The sequence below is a fragment of the Cyanistes caeruleus genome, chromosome 3 (genome assembly GCF_971803275.1).
Source record: "Cyanistes caeruleus chromosome 3, bCyaCae1.hap1.1, whole genome shotgun sequence".
In the NCBI taxonomy this organism is placed as follows: domain Eukaryota; kingdom Metazoa; phylum Chordata; class Aves; order Passeriformes; family Paridae; genus Cyanistes; species Cyanistes caeruleus.
The window spans coordinates 36410048-36425001 of NC_141703.1; the positions used below are offsets into that span (position 1 = coordinate 36410048).

At 35.5% G+C, this 14954-nt stretch overlaps 1 long non-coding RNA gene across 3 annotated transcripts; it reads right to left on the minus strand.

The window, feature by feature from the left end:
• Window positions 1-1715: 1715 nt before the first annotated feature.
• Window positions 1716-11335, minus strand: LOC111922747 (uncharacterized). Of its 3 annotated transcripts, none has more exons than XR_015285446.1 (5): window positions 11239-11335; window positions 9872-10242; window positions 9373-9447; window positions 8144-8283; window positions 1716-3126 (listed from the first exon to the last, which is right to left on the minus strand). It is a non-coding gene; the product is annotated as an uncharacterized LOC111922747 (long non-coding RNA). The 3 variants fall into 3 exon arrangements; XR_015285447.1 differs by having other exon boundaries at window positions 2697-4875; window positions 11239-11330; XR_002860697.2 differs by having other exon boundaries at window positions 2697-3126; window positions 9872-10044; window positions 11239-11301.
• Window positions 11336-14954: the final 3619 nt, after the last annotated feature.

Consider the following 14954-nt stretch of genomic DNA (forward strand, 5'->3'; position numbering starts at 1 on the left):
TTACAGGAAAAAAAGATTGCTGAATAATTCAGAGGACAAATCAGGTGCATGGAATGGTAAATCAATTATATTTAGTGAAAAGAGGGAATATGCAATATAAACACAAAAAATTGTATCATTAGCAGAATGCATTGAGAGATTTGGATACCTTTTAATGCATAAAAACTTTGGTATGATTGAGGGTGTTTTGAGAAGAATAAAGGACTAAATTTACAGCAAACATTAGTAAGTGCATAGTTTTAATGTTTATGTTGATGAAATTATATATCTCATAATATTTGGTTTTAGAAGAGTGTGACTGTGTGAACATGATTGTGGAATGACATTCTGACAATACTTCTTACTCAGGGAAAATGAATTTGCATTGAAGTAAAGACAGTAAGACAGTAATGGGGTTTCTGTGTTTCAGCTCTGGCTTCCAATTAAATATGCACTCCTACATTCACTGGGTTTTTTTACTTTGATTTTCTTGTGAATTAATTTTGTTCCTCTGAGATGTCTACAGTCATCTGTGTCTTCCTTTCAGATGCCTAATTGTTCCTTTGCTTAATCTTAGAATCATAGAATCATTTATGTTGGAAAAGCTCTTTAAGATGACTGAGTCCAGCTGCTGCTAAGTCCATCATTAAACTCTCTCCCTAAATGTCCTATCTATACATATCTTTTAATTCTTCCAGACACAGTGAACACCACTTCCCTGGGCAACCTGTTCCACTGCCTGACCATCCTTTCCTAATATCCAATACAAACCTCTCTTAATGTCAGTTGAAGTATTTCCTTGTCCTGTTGCTTGTTATTTGTGAAAAGGGACCAACCCCTAAATGGCTACAACTTCCTTACAGATGGTTGTAGGAAGCAATAAAGTCCCCCTTGAGCCTCCCTTCCTCTGGGCTAAACATCCCCAGATCCCTCAGCCACTCCTCATAGGGCTTGTTTCCAGACCCTTCACCAGCTCCATTGCCCTTCCCTGGACACACTCCAGAACATGAGCATCTTCCTTGTAGTGAGGGGCCCAAAACTGGTCACAGAATTCAAGCTGTGGCCTCACCAGTGCTGAGCACAAGGACACAGTCACTGCCCTGCTCCTGCTGGCCACACCATTGCTGATACAGGCCAGGATGCCATTGGCCTTCTTGGCCACCTGGGCACACAGTGGCTCACGTTTAGCCACTGTTGGCCATCACCAGGTCCTTTTCTTCCAGGCAGCTTTTCTGCCATTTTCCCCCAGCCTGTAGTGCTGTATGGAGTTGTTATTTAAGTGCAGGACCTGACCTGTTCAACTTATACCACTGGAATGGGGTTATCAGTCCATCAAATTCAAATTCAAATTCATCAGTCCTTCAAATAGATCAAAACTGCAGCCTAACAAACTGGCTGAATAAGTGAAAGATTTCTGAGAAAGAATATTTGTGAAAACAAAAAAAGATAATTAATTATAAGAGATTATGCTCATGCCACAATTAGACTCTTGGCACAGGAATTCTCGTAAAGGAACAATTACAAAATATTCTGTTTCTAAAGTTTTTAATCAAGAAGTTAATATGGATTTGATATGGTCTGAATGCTTTTTGCTTGCATTATGGTAACAATAACTAATTTAATAATAACTGTTGCATTCTCTCAAGTAGTCATATAGACTACTGAGGGATGATACATGGGGTAATGCTATTTAAAGTTCATGCAAAGAAAAGCTGAAACATGTTATAAGAAATAAATTTTTAATTTAAGTTTTCACTTTAATGTCTTCATTGATTAAAACAAAATCTCTGCATATTTCTGCAAATGAGGATATTAAGCTAAATAAATGAACTATAAAGCGTCTTAGCAAAAAATTTTGTTCATTAATTTGAATGGGTAAAATAAATCTAATGTACATTAACAAATGATGGCTTTATGGCTCATTGTCTAATGTCTGAATTAGAAAGTGAAGCAACCATGAATTGCCTGCTCCTCTGGTGAACAGGATCCACAGTATTTTTACAATTAATTCCTGGCAGGCTTACCCTTCATCATGACCCAGAATGTGTCCTGAAGTCCCAGGATGAAAGCTGAGATGTCTCTGCCCTTGACCCCTCGTCCCCAACACTTCATTTTCAAAAAAGCTGAGTATCATTCAACAGAGTTGGTGGGAAACATAAGCTTTCCATGTGAGGGAGCTGACAGTGCTGCTGAACCGAACATAACATTCAGCATGAGATCAATAACTCATGGTCTCCTTCTGAATGGGATTGCTTTTCTTTTGTGCATGTAAGGGGAGCCTGGGGCTGAGCTAGTTACTGCCTTGGAGTGATTGAATTCAGAGAAATGAATGAGCAGTAAAACAGAGCTGGCCCACCCTCCCCCTTCCCACTCCCCCTTCTCCTTTCCTTTCTTTTCTTTGCTTTTTGTTGTGTTTCAGGCCCAGTGTCAGCAGAGGAGGAGAGGGACAGGTTCAGCCTGGCCTGTAGAAGTGCCCCGGTGTGCCCGTGACTGAGGCACTGAATGCTGTGAGTGGAGTGGCTGTGCCCTGGGTGCCTGCCCCACCACGGGGATCCTCCACCACCGCCCTGACCCGCTGCCCTGGGCAGGTCAGCACTCAAAGGCAGCCTGGGAAGACAAGCCAGAGTTACTGACCTCTCCTCAGGGCACTCCATCAGCATATGACACTGACCTAAACACCACCTTAACCTAGAAATTAGCATCTTATACTAGGGAAGTAAAATGGTGACCAGTGAAGAACTTTAAATTCTGCAGAGGCTTTTGATGGCTGAGTAGGTGTAACTTATACAAATGACAAAGGATACAATAGAAGCAAGTATAGTAGGACAGAATTAATGCAAGCTTCCTAGTTTTCATTTGTTAATGTAGGTTCACTTTAATTGACCTTGGTTATAAGCATTCAGTGGATGAAAACAGTCATAAGTACACATGCTTCTTCCTTTTCAAGGTGCCAGAGCATTAAGGATATTTCTGAACCTCACACAGGATACAGTTGCTGATGGGGGAAGCAACTTCTTTTGGAGAGACCACAGTATTTCTGTAATAGCAATGAGGGAGTTTCAGTTCTGTCACACATTGAATGCAGAATTTCCATGAATTTCAAATGGGATTTTGCATTTTTCTCAGCTTTATCTGGTTTTGATTTGACTAAAACATAGATGAAAAAAAAAAAAATATATTTTACTATAACATGCAATTTTAATAATTTCTGACAGGATCTTTTATTTTAGCACCGCTTCAAGTGTTAATTTTTAGCATTTTTTTCAAATTGTCTATTCTACTATTGCCACCTAATTCCTCTATAAACAGATTGACCTCTGCTCTAGAGTAAAGGGTTTGGTTTTCTTCTTCCTTTGCCATTGATTTTTGTAATTCTTCCCCTGCCTAATAGAAGTGACAAAGGAAAAGAGTGCTTTGACATCATACATCTTTGCTCAGCAGGCTTTCTTAAGCTTGCCTAACTAGTTAATTAAAAACATTTGACATTGGTCACAAAGTAATGGTCACCTAAAGACATTGATTGGTTACTAGTTCATACACTTGAAGTTTAAAGTACTAGAACTTTTACAATGAAAAGCAACCCTTTGGTATCACTGTCTGTCAGCTTCAAGCAATGATTATTTTATGTTCATGGTCTTTAATTGTTACTTTTTTGTAAAGTGCAGTACCCTATGCACCAATAAGTAGTAAAAGATTTTTGCACGCTGGTTTTAGAGTAAATTTGGAACAGCACTAATCTTGATAGTTTTAGTCATATTAAATTGGGCATAAAAATCTTTCAAAGGTGTATTATTAGAAGGAATGAAAAAAAAATTAAAAAACTCTTATATGAATTTTAAAAACCACGCAAACAAATTAACTAAACAAAACAATATTTGAAAATACTAGAATGTCTTTTTTGGCCTCTTTTTCTTCTTTCTGTACAGTAATGAAGGGTTACATTGAAAATTAACAGAATTAGCAGTTATATCTTTCTATTAAAAAAATAAGTTACATGTGGAAAAATGCAAGAAATAAGTATATAGTTTTGAGTGTCTAGAGAAATGGGCTTTTACAGAATTGCAGTCTCAACCTAAGCCTTTTAGAGAGGAAGGAGAAAGAATTTAAGGGAAAAAAGTTGAGAATAATCAAAACTATTGTTTTCACCCAAAGACAACTATTTTTATGGATACATTATGTTCATAAAATTATCATTATTTAAATAAATAAACCTCTTTCTTCCTTTTGGCTACTAAATTCTAACCATAAAAACCCCCAAATAAGCAAAAAAAATCTCCAATCAACATTGCATTTCACTTTTGCAGTGACCAAAATTTAACCAATGAAAATATTTCTTAGTAGACTTCCTGCAGGACAGATACAGCATATTTATTTTATTATAACTGAGGGAAGGGCTCCTTAATTCTTAAAGGAGAAATGAAGAAATCTCCTTTAATGAAAAATGTATATTCCAAAACAGTCTGTAAGAGACAGATATAAAATTAATTGTCCCGAATACCTAGGTTTTTCAGCAAAATACATCTGAAGGCAAAAAGGACTTAATTTATTTACTTTAGACATTCTCTTTACAGAACTTTGAAGGATGATCAAATCATTGGCAGGAGCCAATCAGCGGAGACTACATCCTGTGTTCATAGCCTGAGCAGAATTTTGCAGCTGGGATGTGGCAGGGAGAGCAGAGAGGGAGAAGCTGCTGAGGTGGCCAGGTCACTTCTTCTACTGCATAGTCACACTGAGGATAGCAGGAGCTACAAATGTGCAACCCAAAATTTGAATAATATTCTAGAAAGAAGTGGTGGCAAAGCTATTTAGCTACAGAGCTGGAATCTGGACTTCATCACTTCCTTCCAAAACAATGGCAGCTTCACAGTCTTCATTTTCCTCTTGTTTTTAATCCTGTTTATCATAATGGGGGATTTAGTGGGGCTGGGTGTGGTGGCAGTTGTTTGTTTATTGTTTTGTATTCTTTGCTCATTTTAAGAGAGGAGGGGAAATAGAGGCCTATTATCATTAAATGACAATAACTAATGAGGTTTTCATTACACTTACTCAATCTCCTTATCAACAAACCCACACTAAGCACTTCTACTGAATAAATTTAACATAAAAGATATAAAGCAAGCAAACAAAACTCCTACAGAATATCATCCCGAGAAACACAGGATGTTTGATTTTTCTTTTAATGAATTTTTATATGTTTTTTGTTCCTGCTATCTGATCCCAATATTCTGGGAAGGGAAACATTATTAAAAAGGCATGATTTTGGAAAATCCACTAAAACGTGTTCAAATCAATGTTTCCCTTGTAGAAGCAAACAAACACAAAAACACACACAAAAACAAAAATACAAAAAAACAAAAAAAAACAAAAAAAACCACTCACAAAACACAAAAAACCGAGGGGAAGAATTAACAGGAATTACTACATGGGTTGTTCTGCTACTTGTTTTGTATACTTGACTGCTTGTTAGTTGGCGGAAATCAATGGTTCCCTTTTCACACAGAAAAGAGAAGGAAATGGGGGTCAAATTTTTCCTTATGGGTAGTTTCAGTATAGATTAAGCACTGGACCTGTGTCTCTCCAGTGAATCCCCTAAAAATAAAATTTGCCATAGCATTTCAAATATATGCATTTATGCATGCATTCACAGTTGATTAATTTATGTTTCATTTATCTTTCTTAATTTGCTGCAAAATTATTGTAGCTTATAATAAATAATTATGAGGGCTAAAGAAAAGTAATTCATGCATTATATTTAATCTTTTTTTTGACCCCAAAAGTCTGGTTGGCTATATTTAAAACCGAGACAGTTTGAATTCCTTTGTCTAAAATGCCTTTGTTTTGATCCCAAAATACAGTGTACAGAGTACAACAGATATGAAGAAATGCTACCAACAAGTAAAAGAAATTTCCCAAAGGAGAGTTCATCCAGCACAGTAATAGTGTCGTGTGGCAGGAACCTGTTGCCTTCATTGATAATAATAATTCAGTAAGGAAGGTTTCAAAGTCATTCTGTATCTCAGACAAAAGAGCTAAATGGGCCACTGCTCAAACTGCTAGAATGACAAATTAAATTCTTTTTGAAATCACAGTAATTTTTGGTACTAAGTCAGGTAGGTTTTTTAATGTTATTTTCCCATGAATTTTGCAAAAAATAATCAGGTGAACACATTGTCAGGCTGTGCTGACTATTCCTCCTCTTTCATTCATGAGTATCCCGATTTTAAATAGGTGTTTGCCTTAAGGTCAAGGGTGCAAAATCTATTTTCATTGGACATTTATTTGTCTGTCAGGGTTTGTGATGTGGACAGCTGCATTTTCCACTATGGTGCATTCATTGCAGCATGGTCAAAGCATCTGAATTATGTTATTGGTTCACAGGAATTCCTCAGTGTGGTATATATTTTGAGGACAGTTTTCTGTGTTTAAGCACTGTTTAGCACACTCTATACCCTTTACATTATATCAAATGTCAGGGAATCTATTATTGCAAAATGAGCACTTGTATGGCTGGCAAGGATTGCTGCATTACAAAGGCTTCAGCAAAGCCTGTTGCAATCTGTACTTTGGGCTGAGGTTATAGCCTTAACAATGCTGCAAGACAACCTATTCTTTTGCTGAAGATTATTGTTCTGACATCCCTTACCCCATAAGAGAAAAAGAGTGCTTCAATGGTAGCACTGAGGAATGGGACCATGAGAAAAATGCCTCAGTTTTATTTTAATGCTGAAGTGAAAGACGTGGATGGCAAGTGTTATGAGCTAACATCAAGTCCTATTTAATTATGTGCTTCTGAAACTTAAATAATTTCAACAATGTATTAATGTCAAAAAATCATAATTTAACTTCAAATTATGTTTTCTTTCTTATATACTAATCTGTAGTTTTATCCGCACTGGAGTTTGAAATGCAATTGCCATAATCACATTTGAAATTTTCTTCCTACTTGCATTTTGGTCTATAGCACTTATTTAACATTGCTCTCTTTATTCAGGTTTTTGCTAAGAAGTGAGCATATTTTTTTGAAAACTTTGCAAACCTTTTTCACAGTAGTCTTCAGTAATTATAATTAGAAAGAATTTGGGGAGCAAGGAGCATTGTTTGTTACTTAAAAAACACAGTAAATTACAATTACCCCCCTGATAAAATTTCTTGTTTTATTCTACTGAAATTTATGCAAGAACTAACTGATCAAGTTGCACCTCTGGTTTACACAGATGCACTGGAAGCAGTTTTAACACATTTAACACACACATTTTGACTCTTCATATACATGTATAAGTAGTCCCTCTAAATTCTCAGTGAAATTAATTCAGAATCTAAACTGACTAAATACATGAAAACCAAAAAAAGAATAAAAAGGAATTCATGATTAATAAATTACAAACAGAAGCCAAATTTGCCTTGAGTGTGATTTTTCCATCCTCTGCTAGTCACAAAAGCTGCATCTATTATGCTCCTTTTCCTGCAAATTTCTTCTCAACTCATATTGTAATCCTTAATACATATAATATGCAATATTATTATGTAATATTTTAATTCTTAATAATAACCCCTAATATTTATCCAGTATTATGTATCTATTTAGAAGTGAAAGTTATTCTCCGAAATTATGAAAGTTTTCTCCAATGTAGTGCAAGTGCAAGAAAGAAGTTAAAAACTAAATCAAAACAAGTGAGTAGTATGACTCTTGAACAGGAACAATCCATGTCTCTTTTTCAAACTGCGCTTAGATATATTTACAAAGAGCTAGCTAATTAGTTGTCTTTTTCTTTCTGGTTTGTGCTACTTGGGGTGGGATGTTTAGAGTCACATTTATTGTTTTGTTTGTATTTTGTCAAAAATAGCATTCTTCTTTATTTCTGTTTATTATTATTAAAAATTTTTATGCATCTTAGTTTAATTATGAGTTATAATTACACAATTATGTGTTCTTCTACAACTGAAATTCAAAAACTTAAAATTACAAAAAATGTAACACATTTTTTGTTTCCAGATTTAGTTAACTTTATATGCAGGCTATTGGATTTTATGTCAAGATAGAGAATTTTTGATTTCTATTTCTTCTAAACAGAAATTTGGGGGACTGATCAAATCTGTGTTAATGTCACAGAATTATAGAATCATGGAATAATTTGGGTTGGGAAGAACTTTAAAAGCTCACCTCATTCCAATTCCACTGCCATGGGCAGGAACACTTTCCACTAGACGAGGTTGCTCAGAGCCCCATCCAACCTGGCCTTGAACACTTCCAGGGGTGAGGCATCCACAACTCCAGAGAACCTGTTCCAGTGCCTCACCACCCTTACAAAGACATCCAACATATTATGCACATATTTATCCTGCACACTTTTAAAAAAATGTAAATAATCAGTTTAAAGTTTCAGTTTTGCTGGATGTAAGTCTTATCTAATAGGACATTTTTCTTCTGTCATCATTTATTTTCATCACTGCTTTGTTGCCTTTAAATAGATTAAAAAAAATCACTGTCATTAATATTCATATGATATTTTTGCCCTATCATGTGATCCAGACTAGCATAGAAAATAATGTCTACCCAATCCTTACAGCTGGAATTATTCCAGGTTTCCTGAAATGTGAAATGATTTATCAACCAAAAATGACTGCCTCCAAGAATTTTGTCAGGTGAATCATTCCCCAGGCTCTTTGGTTCTTCACTGTAAGCTAATCCTGTTTAGAAATCGTTGAAGTCTTAGTCTGATTTATGTAACATTATTGGTGCTGTGTGCTAGTTTCTCTTCACATTTTACAGACCCATCCATGGCAAAATTGAGTGTTTGCAAAAATGTATTTGACAAAATCAGTTACGGTAAACATCATGATCTGACAAAGAGCTGGCCGACTTTGAAAGGTTTAAACCCTCTGGATAGATACAAATAAGATAAGAAAAAGCAGACACATGTTAAATCATCCAACAGCAAAGGGGATACTTTATGGAAATGAACTCGCAAGATAATAATTTGAATTTGACAAGGTGATAATTAAAGTCCCTAGATAGACTCTTTCCACATCTGTATGCCTTTCAGTGAAGTTGGTTAGCATATTAAGTACTGTTGGAGAATGATAAAAAATATTCATGGGATGTTAAACTGCATATTGTTATTCATTTCAATTTGTATAATAAATGTAACAGAATGCAATGCATACAGTATTACACAAGAGGTACTAATCTCTATTATTGACTTATTTTAAAGAACTCTGATACCATACTAGGCTCTCAGATGCCAGTTTTATCCAGAGAAATTCAAAAGATTTAATATTAATTAGTCTTTCTGGCAAGAACAACAAGGTGATAAATTTCTTTTGAATGTGAAATACTGAGGCCAAGACTTTTTCAGTGCAGTAGCTGGAACTATTTTATATTGTACTTACTGAATAATGAATAGGTACTTTTACTGGAAATACTTTAATAGCAACTGGCTTCATGGAAAAGCTTTGAAGTTACATCTGTAATAAAAGGTTTGTTGTTAACTGGTGATAGCTTTTTGGACCAACTTTAAACAAATAGCCCCAAAAAACTATTGGTGGATTGTTGAAAAGCCAGTATTCTCTCCCATGGATTTACTGCATCAGTGGGAAAGCATTCATATACTTCTATAAAAGACATAATTCCTTTTCAGAAAAAAAACAAAAAGAGAAAAAAAAAACAACCAAAAAGAGAAGGCAATTTTAAATGTAAACATTACACATCTACATTCCCTAGCAGATGTAGGTGCCTTTTACATTTTACCATCCATTGAAAGTACATTTTTAAACCAAGACTTCTGCTTTTCCACACTTAGGTGGAGTCATGTAATGGAGTGGTCTCAGGGTTCTGGAATTGGATTCACTGCAGGTGAAACAGTGGAAGAATATATGCTTGGAAGCTCACCTAGGACATTCTGTCTGCAGATGGGCATTTGGAGCTTTGCAGACAGATGAGGACTGAGCTGAAGTAAAAACACTCCATATGATCTCCTGTGGTCATCAGGTCCTTGGCACCAGCTGCTCTGCTCTGCAAATCTATTCTATGATGTACAATAATTGTTTCTGCAGGTGTAGTCTCTGTGTGATAGATACAAGTGGAGTGCACGCACATTAAAAAGTGGGAGCCTTCAGGTCTGGGGAATGACTGGCAGCACCAGCTGGAGAGAGATGGAAACTTTGCCACTTAAAGTAAAGATTTAGTGTGAAGAGCTCAAAACACTGAGAGAGCAAAGGATTATCAAGTCTGCCGTAGGAGTGATTGTCGTCTCTGAGTCACTGGAGTGAAAGACATAAAAAACGCTGTGATACCAAAGTGCTGTAAAAGCCTATATGACCAAAAGGGATGTGTTTAATGTTCTTTAATTTTTCCTTTTTTTAATACTCTATGTCCTTAAATGAAGGAGAATTTTGCATTGACATAGCTTTTCTCATAAGTTGATGTTAGTCTGTCATCTTTTACAGTAGCAACATAATTATCATATAGCCAAGAATTTATGAATCATTTTGCAATGCTACATGTTTTTGTTAGCATTTAATGCTGTAACTTAACACATGGTATTCATATTCTGTGGAGTGATTTCCATGTATCATGACTTTCTCATTTAACTGTGCCAAAACTTATTTACAATTTGGAATATTACTTCCTGACATTTTTATTCTTCTTTTCCAGTCTTATCATCATATCACTATCTGTAGAGATCATGGATGTCACAATTAGAAAAAAAGGCCAATTTTTTTTTTGCAACTAGATAGATTTTCTTGCATCTCGCTTTTGCTTTTTGCTCCAAATCCTTCATTTAAAATAAAGCAATAGAAAACATCAACTTCTGTAGCATGCTAAGTCAGTAGTTGGTGAAATACTAAATGACATTTCAGCTTGGTTTTGTTACAGTTTTCAAAAACATAAAACACATGCAATACTTCTTGATCTTGACAGATTTAATTTCACGCACTTTAAGAGCGTGGTTTTAAAATCTCCATGACTGAGAAAACATCGATCTGATAATAGCTTTTTTTCCCTGGTTAGCTGCTACACAATTGTCCCTGCAGGAGGCTATAAAGATGCAGATTTTAAAGGGTGAAAATTCACAGGAAATAACTATTGTCCATTGCATTAACATCACAAAGCATGCATTCATGTGTTCATCACATACATGCATTCATGTGTTCATATTTTTAAGGGAAATATATGTATAGCAAGTTTACTTGCTGCGAGTAAAGTAACTTCAGCATTGTATGCTAAAAAACTCCATATAAAGTCAATATACATACCCCTCTTAGCAGTTTTAACATCTTTGGTCTCAGCTACAAAGATGTGAAAAAGGGAATAAGGTATCCTGCTTTATCTCAATTCAGTAATCACCACTTTGCTTCCTAACTCCTGAGCTGTATTATACATTTCATTTTCAGCTGTTCTTGATGTAGCTGTGAACAGCTGAATTAAAGCTCTAATGCAGAGTCCCACTTCATTAGAGAACATGCTTTTGCTTTTTTACACGTAGAGTGTTTCTTTTAAATATTTAAGGTGGGGGATCCAATATCCTGGTTTTAAACCACGTTATTAACATACTATACTTAATACAAAGCCATAATAATCAGAGGGGAAAATCATAATTTATTAAAACAAATACATTTGTTATAAATTCAGAAAAATATAACTAGCTCTTGGAGAATTTTGCTTTTCAAGTTCTATGTTACCATTAAGTGAGGAAAATTCCGTTTTCAAATACCCCAAAATAGAGAATATAATTTCCTGATGTTGAAAATTACTAAAACAAAGTGTCTGCAACAGTAACCAGAATGGTAGGTCACAGAGTGGAATATAAATAAATAAATATATTAAAAAAATAGACACAGTGGTATATTTTAATTGTAGATACCATGCAGGATATCATCTGGTGCAGCGTGACAAATCTGTCTTTTCTAGTTTTGCTGTTGTTGCTACTGTGTTAATGAGAGAGCTTTCATTAAAATTGCAAAACTTAACACTCATTCACATTATTTCAAAACTTATTCAACACTAATAGGCAAGAGGTACCATTCATATTTAAAATACTTTGCAAAATATTGACCCTTTCAAGAAAGAAGAAACCAATAGGATAGAAACTAGTAGTTATACTACTATAAATATAACTACTATATAGATATAGTATAACTATAGTTATATAGTTATACTATATAATAGTAAAAATTTAGTAAAACAGAAAAAAATGTTAAAGGAAGAGAGAAACAAACTGGAAATATCCTTATGGTAAGTAGATTTAGGCCATACACTTTCAAACAGACTCTGTTTAAGACTTTCTTGATTCATCTGGAATTTTGGACCTTTCTCAATATACATTCTTGGCTTTGTATTTTTGTTTGGGCACAGTAACTGGTTAGTGTGGCCTTAAAATGAGAGGTAAAAATAGTTCACAACCTCTTAATGTTGTGTCTAGCAACCAGGAAGTCTTGTTTATTAGTTTTAAGAAACCTTAAAGGAGTAAAAAATTCACCTAATGGTGGGAAAAATGATAAGAACCAGGCCTATAAAGCAAAGGCTAGACTGAGTTGTCTTAGTGGCTATTAATTACTGTTTACTTCAATTTGATCTCACAAATAAGTGAAAGTGACTAATATTTGACTTAATCTGAACCTCAGTTTGTAATGTTTGTAGTGCTGTCTGTGGGACACATTTAGATTAATGGCTTCAACAGTAAAGGTCAATAATAAGCCTGAGGGTCCACTGAAAATCCTGACAGTAACGTTTGCCAGGTGTTTTCTGGACATGGCCTGCTATCACTAACTGACCAGTAACCCACAGATAACAGGAACAGTAAGCCTTTCACCACAAGGCTTCACTTACTTGATAAGAAAACTGACATTTCAGTCCTTTTGGACAGCACAATGTGCTCAGTGATTTCTAGGCACAGAAACGTATTTCTGTACATTTCACATATTCTGGAATGTACAGAAATGGGACTGCTCTTACTTATATAGAGATCCATATGTGTGTCTGAATGCATGTGGTTGTGTATGTGTGTCTGTCTGTCTCCCCATTTCTTGCCCCCAGCATGACATCTCACTTAGTCTCCGTGGGACTATTCTTGCTCTGAAGCATCCGTTCAGCAGGAGTGGAACAGCTTGCATCTACCCTTGGAGGGTTTAACTGAAAACAAGGAGAGAAAAAAAGAAGCTTGACTTCACATCCAGTGGTGTTCTGAGGAAGAGAAAAATACATGTTGTTTAAGAAATGGTGGGGGAAAGAAGCAAAAACTTAGAATTTTTGGAGAGTAGAAGTTGAAAGAGTAGAAGGTCATCGTGTAGCAGGAAACATTTCCAGTATAAGAGCAGAAACAATTCTATGCTGTATATTTATCTCTATTTTTTTCCCCTGAAAATTTAAACTCATACTTTTTTTATTTTATTTTATTCTTCTGACTTCCCCATCTTTTATGTGTTATACAGCTTACTTAAAGTACTGACTTTGCATGGAGAGGGGTGGTACTATAGATTGCCCTGAGGGAATATAAAGAAACTAACAGAGTACAGTAATGGCATGCACAGCACTTTGGGTTTCTCTGAACATATCAGGACTTAAAGATGTAGAATTCAGAAAGAGGGGACTGTTGGTGAGAAAAGCAGTTGTACGTAGTCAATTTGAGCTTCAAAGATAAATCATTTAAGATAAAGTCATTATAGCCATGCTGTGAAGTTTGGGCCTCTCAGCCTCTTACTTGCCACCCCACAAGAAGATTTTAAGAGAGATTAAAAGTTTATAGCAGGATGAGGAAAGAAAAAGACACACTATTCAGGGCAGCTCTGTGCAAACTCAGTTTGCCTTTTCCTTCCCAGTTGTGAGTTTGAAACCCTGATGTCTGCCTTCCCCTCCATCTCCCATCAGAGACTGACCACTTTCAGCTGCAGCATCCAGGAGTTCACTCATTTGTAGTGATGAAAATGTTAACTTTCTTCAGTAATCACCGAGGCAGGCTCAGCTGCCTGCTTCTGCATTCATGTGAATATTAACTCACCTGGGAAGCCCTTCTCTGGAGCTGGATGTGGGTTGTAATTAAAGAGTGTGTTAAGAACGAGCTAGCATTGTATCTACAACGCTGAAGGTAGTCATAAGGAATGCGTACACAGAGAAAGAAAATAGATGAGCTAATAAGCCATTAGCAAACGATCCACTTCAAAGCACTAAGTTATGACAGCCAAGGGCAAAAAATAGTGGGAGAGGGCCGTAAATCAGAGCTCTGCTTTGTAAAACACACTTCTGCCTGAGGGCCTATAGAAAGTCTAGTCCAGGGAGTACAGACAGGGAAATAAGGCTGCATTGGTTTCTGAAAATGGGATGGAGCAAGCCTATTTTAACTAAGGTAAAAAAGTTTTTTCAATGTCATTAAACACGATCCACTGACAAATACCTGCTAAATAATTAATTTGAAGCCCAAATGCCCAGGTTTAAAAACTTACACTGACTGTGCCAGCATTAAAGCAAGAAGAAATTGCAAGACTCTCTCTGAGCAGTTTGATTTCCCTCAGAAGTTTCTGGAAAGTGCCTCCACTTGATGACAATCAAGCCTTAAAATGCAGATAAAAAAAATCTCACCAACTGAGTTTTATAGCATGTAGAGATAATACATCATTTAATAATAGGGAGTTTTAAATTTTTTTCATCATATATTTTCCAGTGACAATGCTGACAATGCCAAACCTTTTTTCATTATTTCTGTCAATTCTGAACATTAAGGGAGATAAGCTTGGAAAGTTTTCAGAACGCTTTATTTTGACATTTTTATTGAAACTATCAAGTTTTATAGCTCAAAATTATTTTGTTTGGCAATTAAACTAATTAGAGCTGTAAAATGTTGGCATTTATTGAATCCTACTTTTTAACTTTTTAAGTTTTAAGTTAAATTTTTTTTCTGAATCTCAGAATATTTTGTTTGACGTCTGGTTTGAGAAAGTTCTCACTATATTAGGAATATTTTGGGTCATTTGTTAAA